Below are 15426 nucleotides of genomic sequence, written 5' to 3' on the forward strand. Positions count from 1 at the left end.
TCCAGAAACTGACTCTGACATTTATATTGACAAAGGACAGAGAATAGCCACTACAATATTAGAGAAGAACAAAGTTGGAGAGTCCACGCTACACTACCCAACTTCAAGACTTACGACAAAACTATAATAATGAATATATAATAGCATGGTATTGGTGAAATAATAGACAACTATATCCATGGAGTAGAATATAGAGCCTATAAATAAACACACAGAAATAGAGTCAACTGATTTTTTATAAAAGAGGAAAGGCAATTAGTAAAGGAAAGTGATAGTCTTTTTAAAAAACAGTGCTAGAAAATCTGAATATTCAAGTGCAAAATGGCAATGCAACTAGACATAAATCTTACAGCTTTCGCAAAATTTCACATATACCTACTATCAACCTAAATGTAAAACACAAAACTATAAAATTCCTGGAATGTAACAAGTGGACTTCAGTTTGGTAATGACCTCTTAAATACAACAGCAAAGCACAGCCTGTGAAAACAAACAAGTGATAAATGGTATTCCTTAAAATTAAAAATTTCTTGCGTGTCTCTCTTGAGAACTATCCAGTAGGTTGGGCCTGCCAAGGAGCAAACGAAGCCCTTGAGAGCTCCACCTAGTTCACAGGATAAAATCCCGCAGCAGAACACGGATTCAGCAATGGCTAAACCCCAGGTGGTTGTAGCACTGGTATTAATGTCTAAGCTGTCTGTGAATGCCCCTGAATTTTATCCATCAGGTTATTCTTTCAATTACACAGAATCCTATGAGGATGGTTGTGAGGATTATCCCACTCTATCTGAATATGTTCAGGAATTTTTGAATCATCTTACAGAGCAGCCTGGCAGTTTTGAAACTGAAATTGAACAGTTTGCGGAGACCCTGAATGGTTGGGTTACAACAGATGATGCTTTGCAAGAACTTGTGGAACTCATATATCAACAGGCCACGTCTATCCCGAATTTCTCTTATATGGGAGCTCGCCTGTGTAATTACCTGTCCCATCATCTGACAATTAACCCACAGAGTGGCAATTTCGGCCAATTGCTACTTCAAAGATGTCGGACTGAATATGAAGTTAAAGATCAAGCTGCAAAAGGGGATGAGATTACTCGAAAACGATTTCATGCATTTGTACTCTTTCTGGGAGAGCTTTATCTTAACCTGGAGATCAAGGGAACAAATGGACAGGTTACGAGAGCAGGTATTCTTCAGGTTGGTCTTCGAGAGCTGCTGAATGCCTCTTTTCCAATCCTATGGATGACAAGTTAATTTGTGCAGTAAAATTATTGAAGTTGACAGGATCAGTTTTGGAAGATGCTTGGAAGGAAAAAGGAAAGATGGATATGGAAGAAATTATTCAGAGAATTAAATATGTTGTCCTAGATGCAAACTGCAGTAGAGATATAAAACAGATGCTCTTGAAGCTTGTGGAACTCCGGTCAAGTAACTGGGGTAGAGTCCATGCAACTTCAACATACAGAGAAGCAACACCAGAAAATGATCCTAACTACTTTATGAATGAACCAACATCTTATACATCTGATGGTGTTCCTTTCACTGCAGCTGATCCAGATTATCAAAAGAAATATCAAGGGTTACTTGAAAGACAGGACTTTTTTCCAGATTATGAAGAAAATGGAACAGATTTATCAGGGGCTGGTGATCCATACTTGGATGATATTGATGATGAGATGGACCCAGAGATAGAAGAAGCTTATGAAAAGTTTTGTTTGGAATCAGAGCGTAAGCGAAAACAGTAAAGTTAAATTTCAGCATATCAGTTTTATAAAGCAGTTTAGGTATGGTGATTTAGCAGAACACAGGAAAGCAAGAAAATGTGTCCTACTTATACCAAATTAAGGATGTTGAGTTATATTACTAATGTATGCAACTTTAATTTTGTTTAATACTATCTGCCAAAATAAACTTTATTCCCTATAACTTAAAATGTGTGTGTGTGTGTGTGTGTGTGTGTGTGTGTATATAATAGTTTATTATGTACAGTTACTGGAAGAAAATATTTTTCTTTAAAACAGAAATATAATAAAGGACTGATATCCAAAATATGCTAAGAACTCTTACATTTTAACAAGAAAAACAACTAAAAAATGGGGAAATGACCTGAACAGATACAGCACCAAGGATGATACGCAAATGGAAAATAAGCATATGAAAAGATGTTCAAGGTCACATATCATAGAGAATTGCAAATTCAAACAATAATAAAATACCATTACATATCTGTTAGAATGGTTAAAATTTAAAGTGCTGACAACAGGAAATCATGGTGAGAATATGGAGCAAGAAAACCTCTCATTCATTGCTGGTGGAAATGCAAAATAATACAGCTGCTTTTGTAGACAGTTTGAAAACAGTCGATCATATAAATGTTTAAAAAAGCTTAATTCATTATTGCCCAAACTTGGAAGTAAAGCAACCAAGATGCCACAGGGTGCCAAACATTATCCCTGATGTGTCTGTGAGGTTATTTCTGAATGAGATTAACATATGTGTAGGTAAACTGAGTAAACGAGATCACCCTCTCTGATGTGAGTGGGCTTTCTTCAATCAACTGAAGACCTGAATACAGTAAAAAGCTGAGTAAGAGGGAACTCCCCACTGCTGACTGGCTCTAGGGTGTTGCTCTTTCCAAACTAAATCACTGGCTCTTTTTGGGTATTGAGCCTTTGAGCTTTGGGGCTGAAAATTATACCTTTGGCTCTCCTGGCTCTCAGGCCTTTGAACTCAGACTAGATATACACATAGGCTCTACAGGATCTCCAACTTTCTTAAAAGATATTGGGACTTCTCACCCTTCATAACATAATCATCATGTGAACCACTTTCCTGTAATATCTCCTCTTTCCCCTTCCATCCCTCCCTCTTTCTCTTTAAACACACACAGACACACATACACACACACACACACACACACACACACACAGACAAATACATGCATCCTATTTTTTCTGTTTCTCTGGAGAACCCTGATTAATATACCACAGAATAACCTGCACATTAATATTTCTAGCAGCTTTATTCATAATTTCCAAAACTTGGAAGTAACTATGACATTTTTCAATAGGTTAAAATATAAACAGTGGTACATGCAGACAATAAATATTATTCAATGATTAAAAAAAAAGAAATGAGCTATGAAGCCATGAAATTATATGGAGGAGCCTTAAATACATATTGCTTGTGAAAGCAGCCAATTCACATACTGTATGAGTATGACTAAATGACATAATGAAAAAGATAAAACTATGGAAACAGTAAAAAGATCAGTGGTTGCAGGGGTTCAGAAAGATGGAGAGAATGAATAGGTCAAGGGAATATTAGTGCAGAGTTTTATATATAAAACTGTAGTGGTGGATGTATGTCATTATACATTTGTCAAAAACCTCACAATATACAACATAGAGTGAAACCTAGTGTAAATTATGGATTTTCATTAATAAGATATCAATATTGGTTCATTAATTATAACAAATATTTCATACTAATGCAGTATGTTTATAATAGGAAAAACTGGGGGAGGTGGGAAGGAGAATATGGGAACTTCTTGTACTTTCCACACAAGATTTTCTTAAAACTGGCTTGTCAGACAGGCACAACTATGTGTAGAATTCAAGAGATGAATACTAATGCACAAATAAAATTACAAGATGGAAAAGGACATATCATACAAACACTAGTCATAAGAAAATTACAGTGGCTATATTTGTATTAGACAAAGTAGACTTTAAAACATAGAATATTATCAGAGAGAAAGAAGGGTATTTCAAAATGCTTAGAGGATTAAACAGTCAAGGAAACATGATAATCCTAAATGTGAATACAACCAATTAAAGAGCTAAAAATATATAAACAAGATTTAAATATTATTCTCAATAATTTTTAATTGACATACAAAGGGCACACCAAAATGGACATATTATATTTTTAATTTCTACACTGGTGTAGATTTAATTTTTCTAGGCATGAGTTACAAGAATTAGAGTTGTTATTTTCGTAAAATGAAATTCAGTTTATCAATTCATGCTTAGCTTCATTTACCACTATGTGTGTAGGGAAACATATAGCATATAACCATGCTTAAGAACATAGAAAAACATTCTCCACTAACAACAGTAACAGGTCAATAAACAACAGCAGCAGCACTGATCTATGCAATTAAAACATGTTTATGTACAAATTTACCAGCATTTCCATTTGGCTTCTTTTTCATTATTATCTTGAACAATTTTAACTATGAAAATGGGTGTGACATCCACTTACCCAATGTTTTTTTCTTTTTAAGCTATAGTGTTTACAACTATAAAGCAGAATTTAAGAACATGATAATTTTACAATATAATATTGATCTTCTCGATCTTTGGCAAAACTTATTTTATATCTATAAATGTTCTTTCTGTTGCCTGGATATATTTAACTTTGATAGATCAAAATTATGTTAAAATCCCTTATTTAAAGGTTAAATAAGTTGAAACTATGACCGAAAATTATTTTCTTATATATAACTCTTTTTGTTTATTTGAGGCACTTTAGAAATTTGGGCCGGGCGCGGTGGCTCAAGCCTGTAATCCCAGCACTTTGGGAGGCCGAGGCGGGTGGATCACGAGGTCAAGAGATCGAGACCATTCTGGTCAACATGGTGAAACCCCGTCTCTACTAAAAATACAAAAAAATTAGCTGGGCATGGTGGCGCGTGCCTGTAATCCCAGCTACTCAGGAGGCTGAGGCAGGAGAATTGCCTGAACCCAGGAGGCGGAGGTTGCGGTGAGCCGAGATCGCGCCATTGCACTCCAGCCTGGGAAACAAGAGCGAAACTCCGTCCCAAAGAAAAAAAAAAAGAAAGAAATTTGGAGCATATATCTCTTCTTCCTTTCACCTCTCTTTTTCTTCCTTACCCCTCTTCCTTCTCTCATTTTTTCTCCTTCCTCCTTCCTTCCTTTCTTTCCCCTCTCCCTTTCTTTCTTCCTTTCTTTTATCATGGCTTCAGATAAAATATTTAAGCTTCCCTCTTTCCAAATTTCAGGCTCTTTTTTTTCTAGTACCCTCTCTTTTGGAGTGAAGCTACTTTTATTCCAATAACCCACATTATATAATTTTCTAATACTGCTTTCTAGTGGCATTTTAAGCTGGAGACAGTAGAAAAGTAAATAAAAGATCTAAGATGTTTTTAAATGCTTGATATATATATATATACGGGACATCAACAGAAACTACTAGAAACCAAAAATAAAAACAATATGTCCACAACTAAAAAAAAAGTAACCAAGTGAGGATTTCATTACAATGCCTGCTCAGAATGACATTATGTGATACAGAGAAGTTACTGCAGTACTTCCTAATTAAGGATAATTGGGTAACAGGTCAGTGCTAATCCTTTAATTAACAACTTATTAATATATTCAGGAAAATTCTTCTACTACAACGTTGTCTGGAGATCGTGGGGTAAGCCTAGCTACAAGATAACTGCTGAGAGGATACTTGCAGAAGATATATTTCAACTTTCTAATTAAAGACCTAAATTATTGGCTTCATGGTAGAGGCAAATAATACATTCCGTGAGTAGTTATATAATAGACATGCAAAATGATGAAGGCACTTTTTATTAAATTGCTGACCAGAAGTTGATGTAAGTGCTTTCATTTACTTGTATTTAGTATTAAAATGTTGACTTTTGGATGATTGATTTGTTTTAAGGTTAACTATTCCATACAGAGCAGGTATTCAATAAATAACGTTGACTGACAGATGGTTAAATGCTAAAATGTGCTTCATCTTTACAGGCAAATAGACACCTGATGATTGATTATAGTCAAACATCCTTTAAAATATAGTTTGCACATGTTTCAGACTAATTACTTGCTAAATTTAATTCTGAATTTAAAATGCTTTATAACTATCATTAATTAATCTGATTTAGTTTTTATTATGGCATTGCTGATGCCAAACTGGTTAAAATGTTTTAGTGCTACACTACTTGCAGTTTAAAATTCTATTTTTAAGACTTATAAAGATATACAAGGTAGTTTTTCTTCTGCTATTGCTGTAGTAAATTCCAGAAGAGTAACTCTAAAAGATTGCTCCTTAATTATTAATGAAAAAAATCAATGGATTCTATCTTCATTTCTTTCAGTTCCTGAAACTCAGATGTTATATGAAGTCAGATTTTCTCAAAAGGTAAGTTAAGTTAGTGTTTGATAACTCTAATCTTTATTTTTCCAACATAGCAATAACTCTTTCAGTCCCCTAATCTTTAAAATACTAGGAACCTATTAACTCTCTACCATGAAGATAATTCACGTGCATGTAAATGTCCTCATTTAAACATTTCACTTCATTTCTTTCAGTATGTAGGAGTCAGAAAAATTAGGTTATTTCGAAATAAACCTATGCCAGTGCCTCAGTTACGGTTATCCAAATTAAAAAACAGATTGGACAAAAAGGGTAAAATGAGACATTTGAACCACTCCAAAACACATTTAAGCATTATTTTTTGTTGTTTTTTTAAGAGACAGGGTATTGCTCTGTTGCCCAGGCTAGAATGCAGTGGTGCAATCAGGGCTTATTGCAACCTCAAACTCCTGGGTTCAAGTGATCCTGTTGCCTCAGCATTCCACATATCTGAGACTACAGGTGTATGCCACCATATCAGGTGAAGTTTTTTAAAATTTTTGTACAGATGGGGTCTCACTATGTTGCCCAGGCTAGTATTGAACTCCTGGCCCTTGGATCCTCCTACCTTGGCCTCTCAAAGAGCTGGGATTATAGACATACATCACTGTGCCTAATGTTTCATTTTTTTATAACACTCAATGGCATCTTTTATTCAGACATTTTAATGATTCACAACTAGGTGATTAGAGATTAAAAAGTATCTTGAAATAATAATTTATTTTAATTCGTGGATTTAATAATATTTTATTTAAATAAAAACATCTCCCAAATGAATGGTCAGTTCAGATCAGCTTCCAAGCTGATATTAGAATACTAATATTACAACAAAACATGGAATATTTAGCAAAACAATTAAAAGGCTATACATTTAATGCATATATGGTGGTGTTTAGAGTATCATTGAATGAATATTTGTTAAGATACTATATGACACATTCTGATACATTGTTTTCATTTTCCATAAACTCGGGATACTATTTTTGCAGAAATAAATAAAACTTTACCTACAATTCCCTTTTGTGACACCAGATGGTGCTTCTATTTATGAATTGGTTCTTAAGAAAGAATTTTTTGAAAATCCTATGGAATAAGAGCAATAAAATAAAGTTTTAGATTATCTAACTACTACTCTCCTATCTACCTCTATATTTAACAAATGAAGAGGTTCTAAAAAGTTAAATGACAAGTAACATTCCCATTCCCAAAATTCCTCGGGTTTTTTTATGACAGATCTGAGCAGGAACCCAAGATCCTGGCAATGAATTCTTTAAATTAGCTTTCATTACTTTATACTAAAATTCTGTGGCTGTACTCATAGTTCAAGAGAAGTATTCATGCAATATGCAATGCTGAGCTGCTCTGTGTGGGCAAGTGTGTGTGTGATTACAAAAAACATCTTAGGCCAGTTCCTTCCATTGTAATATTAACCTTATGTTAACAAATTCAATAATATCTAAATATTTAAAGAAATCTTATATTATCTCAAAGTACTTTTTTTTTAAACAAAAGTTTGGCACATGAACAGATAGATTTTACAGGTAACACTATTTTCTTGAATTCTATTTACTAAAATAAATTGGTTAGAATAATTTTACTTCTGAAAATATTTCCAGTAAGAACTCAGAAATTGTCATGCAAGACTTGACTTATTCTATATACTGTCAAAATTCTCTGTTGTCCCAGTGGAGACATCCAATAGAGATCTTGAAGGAAATATCATGAAAGGAAATATCATTCTTTCACTGATATTTTTAAAAGTAAAAGATGTAGCCTTAAACACAATAGTTCATCATTGTCTCATAATGTGACTTTCTCATATTTATCCATGTAATGCTTTTTCTGTATTTTTATTTACATTGTCTCTCATAATCACAATTGTAGTGCATCTGGAAAATAAGAAAAAATAATAAATCTATGTAGGACAGTCTCATTATTAGAAAATGTTGAGATACAGATTCAATGAAATTCCTGCCAAAATCCCAACAAACTTTTTTCTATTTTTTCAGAAATAGAAAAAGAAATTCAGAAATTCATGTGAAATCTGAAGAGAACCTAAATGGGCAAAATAATCTTTTATAAAAAGAACAACGCCGTTTTTCAAAAAGACGATGGGTCAGTCATTTTCTTCAGCCCTAGAAGATGTCTAGTTAGCATAAGCAAAAATTAGAAAAGGTATGAAGAATGTGATTAAAGAAACTACTGAAACGTCAGCATGGAAAGGGCAGAAACTAGGGGTGCTCTGGAGATCAAGATAGCAGGAAGTACTTCGGGATCTCATCCTGAATACCACAGCTGGAATGAAAAAGCTCCAAATTTTGTTGGTGTTATCTTTGCATCATTTATTTTTTGAAACTCAGAATCCCAGGAAACAGATCCTAATTGATCTGGTTGAGGCCATGAGTCTATTTATGGCTAAAAGGGAGTAGAGAAATACATTTGTATTAAGATCGCATTGGATTTGGCCTCAAAAAAGTTGGAGCATAATAACTAGAAAATGAAACCACAAAAGTCAAGAGATGGACAACTTCAAAGATATAAACAGGATACTTTATTGCTAATGTTTTACATTTGCTTGTATATCAATTAATTATTGATGTATCAGAAAATATTTCTATGTATTTCAGAGATACTTCTCATGCAGAGTATTGACTAGAGATTTGTATGTTGAAAAACAATTATTGCTAAATCAATAATTTTCATATTCATGTCATTCATAGTATTTATGGTCTATTCTATGTCTTGTGCTATATGAAATGTAAGTGTACAATGATTAAATTCATAGCTTTTTTATACTGCTAACCACATCTTTCTTGAATGACTTTTATTGGCTTTCTTAGTATCACACTTTCCAGATTTTCTTCTACATTTCTGTTTTTTTCTTCTCAAAAGTTTTCCTTCCTCCCTTCCTCCTCCTCTTCTTCCTACTCCTCCTCTCTCTCTTTTTCTCTCTTATATATTTAATAACACCATTTTTAATTAAAAAAAAGGTTTAATAGATGCCTGATATTTCCCAGGCACTAGGACCTATGATGAATAAACAAATTTTAAAAATTGACAAATTTTTTTGCTCCCATGGAATTTACATTTTAGTGACAGTCAGAACATATAAAAAAAAAGTAATATAAATTCAAATAATAATGATAAATACTAGGTAGGAAATAAAGATATCATAAGAGTGTAGATGATATTTAGAGAGAAGGGGCATTTTAAGAGCTCATTTGCAGCTTGACCTCAACTGCTAGAGTTACTCTAAGCTCTCTGCCGTGCTTTGATTATATATGTTCACATGCTCCTGGCCAATCTCATTCACTCATGGGTCTTTAGTTTGTATCATTAGGCTGACAATGCCATGTTATTTCTCTAGTCCACATCTCTCTTGCCTTATAGACGTACTTACTGACTTCAGACAACCCTGTTTCCTTCTTTTACTGACCTATGAAAATTGTCATATTCAAAAGTGAGATCATCATATTTATTCCCATAACTCACCTCCAATTCCTATGTTTCTGTCTTAGTGAATGGTACCCTCATCTAATCAAGTGCTGAGGACAGATCTCTGAGAAGCAGATTTGATTTCTATCTTGATTCATTCTCCACATTTAATAAATTACCAAGTCCTACATTTCAAGTTTTATATAAATCTTTTTGCTTATCTTCATTTCACTGTCAACTCCAAAGTTGAGCCCATGGTTAATGCTCATTTGGATTAATTATTATTACAGCTTTTTAACTAATCTGTATCCATCTGGTACATTTTCCTCCATTTTCCACAATTCAGGTTAAGAGAGGTTTTGAATATACAATTTGGATAATGCCATTGGCCTCCTCAAATTGTTTTAGTAACTTTTTCTATAATAAATCTCTAAATGTTTAGGTTTATTGCATCATTCTCTGTCTATTGCTTACCCTTCCCAATACCATTTTTCCCAATACCTCCAATTACAATGTATATTACAAGTCCTCAAATATGTTATTTCCCCTTAAGTCTTTGATACATGCTTCTCCCATTTCCATGAAAAAATATCGCATTCTATCCCACTTCTTTACCACCATCATGACAGCCTCCAGCTCAGTACTTAGACCTAATCTCTTCTCAACTGCTGGATCTTATTTTAGATTTCACTTCCTCTGAGAGGCCGTTTTTTCTTTTGGTGCCATGGGAATGTGCTCCTGCCTTCTGCTCACATCACATTTTATAGTTTTCCCTTCATAGAAACTTAGCTGATTTTCTCTAAGTTTGTTGAGGGCAAGAAATGTGTCTATTTCTTTTTTTCTTGTTGCATACTCACTCATCCCAGTGCCTTGCTCAGAGTAAATATTTTTTTTAAATGACACTATGTTGGAAGATCTTGGTTGCAGAATGAGTAATGAATTATCCAGGGTAAAATGAAAGTGGTTTTCAAAAATAAACTTTACATGTTCAATAGCTTAGAGAAGCGTACTGCTCTCTGACATAACTGTGTGAGCATTCTAGGCTAGTAGAAAACTGATTCAAATATCCAGATTCTTTCAGTCTTGTTTCTCTACTATACTCCAGGGAAGTGGTTCCTAGACTTCTGGTCTCAGGAAACTTCTCTCTTAGGCATTTTTGAGAACACTAAAGAGCTTTTGCTTATGCCAATTATATATAATATTTGCCATATAGATATTAAAGGTGATAAAATTTAAATATGTTACTTATTAATTTATTTAAAATAACAATAAACCCATTACATGTTAACAAAAATAACAGTTTTAAATTAAGGAAAAAAGATCTGTCATACCCAAGAAGAGACTAAGGACACATGACAACTAAATGTGATATGATATCTTAAATGGGAACCTTGAAGTTTATTTTTAAAATACATTAATTTGAAGAGTGGTATTGTCTTACTATTTTTTTTGTAAATCTCTTTAATGTCTGATGTAACAGAAGATAAGTGGATGTAAAAGACAACTCATATTCCCTGAGAAGACAGGAGGGAAAAGGTCCAAGACATATGTGGAGGGGCCAGCCTTATATGAATCAAAACACTGTTTGCCTTGTAACAGATAGAAAAGTGGCAGATGTGAATTACACAGACATGTAGTCGTGTGTAATTAATAATGGGATTATGGCATTATTCTTAGCTGACTGCAATATTTTCTCAATGACTTTTTTGGCGAGATCATCAGTAAAGAACAATGTCAGTGGAAGAAGTGTTGCTGATGTGCTGAGAGAAGGAAAGGTGTAAAACATGTCTTGCAGAGTGCAGAAATGAGCTTAACTAGGAAAGCATCTTGAGATTTATGTCAATATATTTGAAACACATCCATTGATTACAGTTAAGTGATTTTTTCCCAAGATGTGTTGGGGCTTAATTGGTATTTTGCTAGAGAAAGAGTAGAAAAGAATTGAGAATATTTATAAAGCAATACTTATTTTATTGGACCAAGGATTCTGTGCTTCATAAGGATAGAATTAATGGTATTTAAGGGCAATAGGTAAAATTGGGTAGGTACAGTGGATCACAAGTTTTGATCTGATCTTCAAACGTTGTACAGCAGCATAGAGTCGGTTAATAGGAGTAGGAATGAGTGAGTATTCAAAGAATAGGATATATGAAAGAGAGACTTTAGATGTGCGATAATTATTGATCATAACCAAATTTGGAGAATCACTGTGGAAATGAGTGGCTGGGTTAGGATGGGAAGAAAGATCATTAAAGCTAAGAAGGCCAAGGAACTGAGAGGTGAGCACATTGCACACTTGTGTGGTGTTGAAGATGTCAAGCATGGAAACAGACTGGTGATAAGAAAGGAAAATGTGAATGAGGTGATGAGGCGCTGTGACTCTCAGCAACAAGTGTAATGATTAGTAAATTCTAATAAAAGACATTTCACAAAACAGGAGGAATGAGAATAGATCCCTTAGAAATAGCAATGGAAAACAAGCCAAATGTTGCAATACAATACCTCCTGGACCTAAGAGGGAAAGCTCATCACTTGAAGGGAAGGCATAACTTTTGAAGGGAAGTAATGACTTTTGAGTTAGAGAAACAAAGTGAAGGGAAGTTATAGAGAAGTAGGTGAAGATTTTTTGAAGGTTTGTTAATCACAGACTATCAATTCCAAGGATACATAGATGGTTTGGGAGCATAAACAGATGTAGGGATGGAGGGCATGTTAAGAGGCATGAAGAGCAGGATAGGGATTAGTGTCACAGGGGGATGGATGAAGTGAAAGACTTGGACTTCTGCTGGTAACTGACACTAAATGGGATTTGAAGCGTGACATCCTTTGAAATCAGAACTATGTAAATTGAGGATTTACAGGTGATTGAATTTGTCTCTGGCTGAAAGTGTTATGGTGGCCAGGAGCAAGAGGCTACTTAATCCCTCAGGGAGGCTGACTCAGCACACACCCACGGATACACATGAACAGAGAAATACTGCAGAAAGCGAGAATGTGGTATCTAGTTTCATCAAGTACTGTTCAAATAGCAGATGATATAATCCGCTCTAGTGAATATCTAATTTCCCATCAAATGTTTCCTTGCCATATCTTCGAATCACACATCTACCTGTACTATCTGTAAATATACAAATATAATGGATTCAGAAGAGGCTGGACAAACAAAAATTCATCCCTGAGAGACTAATCAAATTTGGGGGAATGGCACACAAAAATTTAGCTTCCAGATAACCACACATGGCTGAGAACTGACTCTGTGCATGATGGATTTGTCTAAGAGTCATATGCTCTTTCCTCCCCTTCAAATTTCAATTAAGCAGCATATGGAAAGATAAGAAAGATGAGTATAACATGAAAAAAAAAAAAATATATATATATATATATATATATATATATATATCAGGCGGGGGGCCTCACGCCTGTAATACTAGCACTTTGGGAGGCCAAGGTGGGCAGATCACTTGAGGTCAGGTGTTTGAGGCCAACCTGGCCAACATGGCAAAACCCCGTCTCTACTAAATACAAAAATTAGCCAGGCATGGTGACTGGCGCCTGTAATCCCAACCATTCGGGAGGCTGAGGCAGGAGAATCACTTGAACCCAGGAGGCAGAGGTTGCAGTAAGCCAAGATCACACCGCTGCACTCCATCCTGGGCAACAGAGCAAGACTCTGTCTCAAAAAAAGAAAAAAAAAAGAAAGAAAAGAAAAGAAAAAAAAAAAAAAACACATCAGTTTACTTATTCTCAGATCTATATAGGAGTATGATATCTTGAGTTATCTTGAGTGGCCTTAAGTCCTATAATAATGTCTACTAGTTAACTAGAATTGTATAATATCTAAGGATCATCAAAAGCTTTTTTTTAACCAATCATAATCTAAATATTTTGTATGTGTTGTCTCATTTACTTCTCATGATATTTTTACCTACATATCCCCATGTTCTCTCTCCTACCCCAAATAGTAAATATGTATAATGAACAAGTCAAAAGATCTAATGCACAACATGAAGACAATGTGTAATAACAGCGTATTGTACTTAGACTTTTAGCAAAATGATCAGGTCACAGCTGCTCTTACCATGGGGGCATACCAAGTAAGTATGAGATGATGAATGTATTCATTTGTTTTACTATAGTACCCGTTTTACTACATACAAATATCTTATAATATCATGTTGTATACCTTAAATATACACAATAAAATTTATTTCTAGAATTCTCACAATATTTAACAGATGAGAAAACTGCAACATATTTTTAATGACTAGAATTATACTCTGGGCAGAGTGATTTCTGGAACTGTGAAGCTTGAGGCAAATTATTAATTTCTCTCTATCTCAATTATTTAATGTTATCTCATAGGATTATAAACAGCACATAGCACAAAGGAAACACTAATGACTATTATCTAGTATAAATTTCCTGTGATCTTTAAAATAATTATGTTATAAATTTAAGTTGTAATTTTTTTATTATACTTTAAGTTCTGGGGTACATGTGCAGATTGGGCAGGTTTGTTACATAGGTATACACATTCTATGGTGGTTTGCTGCATCCATCCCCTTATCATCTACATTAGGTGTTTCTCCTAATGCTATCCCTCCCCAATCCGCCCACCCCCTGACAGGCCCCAGTGTGTTGTGTGATGTTCCCCTCCTTGTGTCCATGTATTCTCATTGTTCAACACCCACTTATGAGTGAGAACATGCGGTGTTTGATTTTCTGTTCTTGTGTCAATTTTTATGTGTTCTAATTTTAAAATATTATTTTAACATTTAGTTTATAATTGAGATTTTGCCTGTGAAACCTTAGAAATTGTAAAAATTATATATTTGACTTTGACACGCGATCTAAGCAGTTCTTTTATTTTCAACAAAATGTCTCATTCTTTAGAAATCACTGTTAACTGGAATAAGCTAAGCACAGAAAGACAAATATCACATGTTCTCACTCAAATGTACAGGAGGCTTAGGAGGGTGTGAAGGAGGAGGATGAAGAGAGATTTATTAATGGGTACAAACATACAGACAGATAGAAGGAATAATTTCTAGTGTTCAGTAGCAGAGCAGGATGACTATCGTTAACCACAATGTGTTGTATGATTCAAAATAACTAGAAGAGAGAACATCTGGAATCTTTACACAAAGAAATGACAAATATTTGAGGTGGCAAATATCCCAGTTACCATGATTGGATCAATACACGTTGTATGCACATATCAAAATATCACATGTACCCCATAAATACGTACAACTCGTGGATCCATAAAAAGTCATATTTCCCATTTTAAAATATTCATAAAGCTTTCAAATTTTCAACTATTAGCAGTTAAGTCATTTCAAGTTTAAGTAAGCTGCTTATTTGTGCCCAGTAATACTCTGTTTGGTTACGATTTTTACAATATTGGCCTTTGTTAGTTAGAATTTACTTATTCTTACTTTTATTATTTACAACTTAATAGTTTATACTTTCATAATTGTGGCTTTGTTATGGAAACATAGATTTGTAGTTATTTGAGAAAATGTGAAAATAACTTTTAAGAAATACAGACACTAATTCTCATAATAAATATGATAATTTTAGGACAAAATTATAAATCCATTTCTAACTATGGTATATATACCTTGCAAACAATTCCCTGGAGTTACCCCTTCACACCTATTTTTATCAACATAGACAACCCAGGAGGTACACTGAAAATGAAAATATAAAAATTAATTTTAACTCTTAAATGTGTGCTTTCACAACTCCGGCTTCACTCAAATTCTGTTCTGGCATTCGTGAGTGTCAATTTGCCTCTGTGCCAATGAGTTG

At 34.1% G+C, this 15426-nt stretch overlaps 1 pseudogene across 1 annotated transcript; it reads left to right on the plus strand.

Moving 5' to 3' along the window:
- Nucleotides 1–581: 581 nt before the first annotated feature.
- On the plus strand, nucleotides 582–1943 carry LOC116556797 (annotated as a pseudogene). Its single transcript, XR_004271162.1, has one exon. The product of XR_004271162.1 is annotated as a polyadenylate-binding protein-interacting protein 1 pseudogene (transcript).
- Nucleotides 1944–15426: the final 13483 nt, after the last annotated feature.

Source organism: Sapajus apella, unplaced genomic scaffold, assembly GCF_009761245.1.
Source record: "Sapajus apella isolate SASKATOON/1434 unplaced genomic scaffold, GSC_monkey_1.0 scaffold17, whole genome shotgun sequence".
Classification (NCBI taxonomy): Eukaryota; Metazoa; Chordata; class Mammalia; order Primates; family Cebidae; genus Sapajus; species Sapajus apella.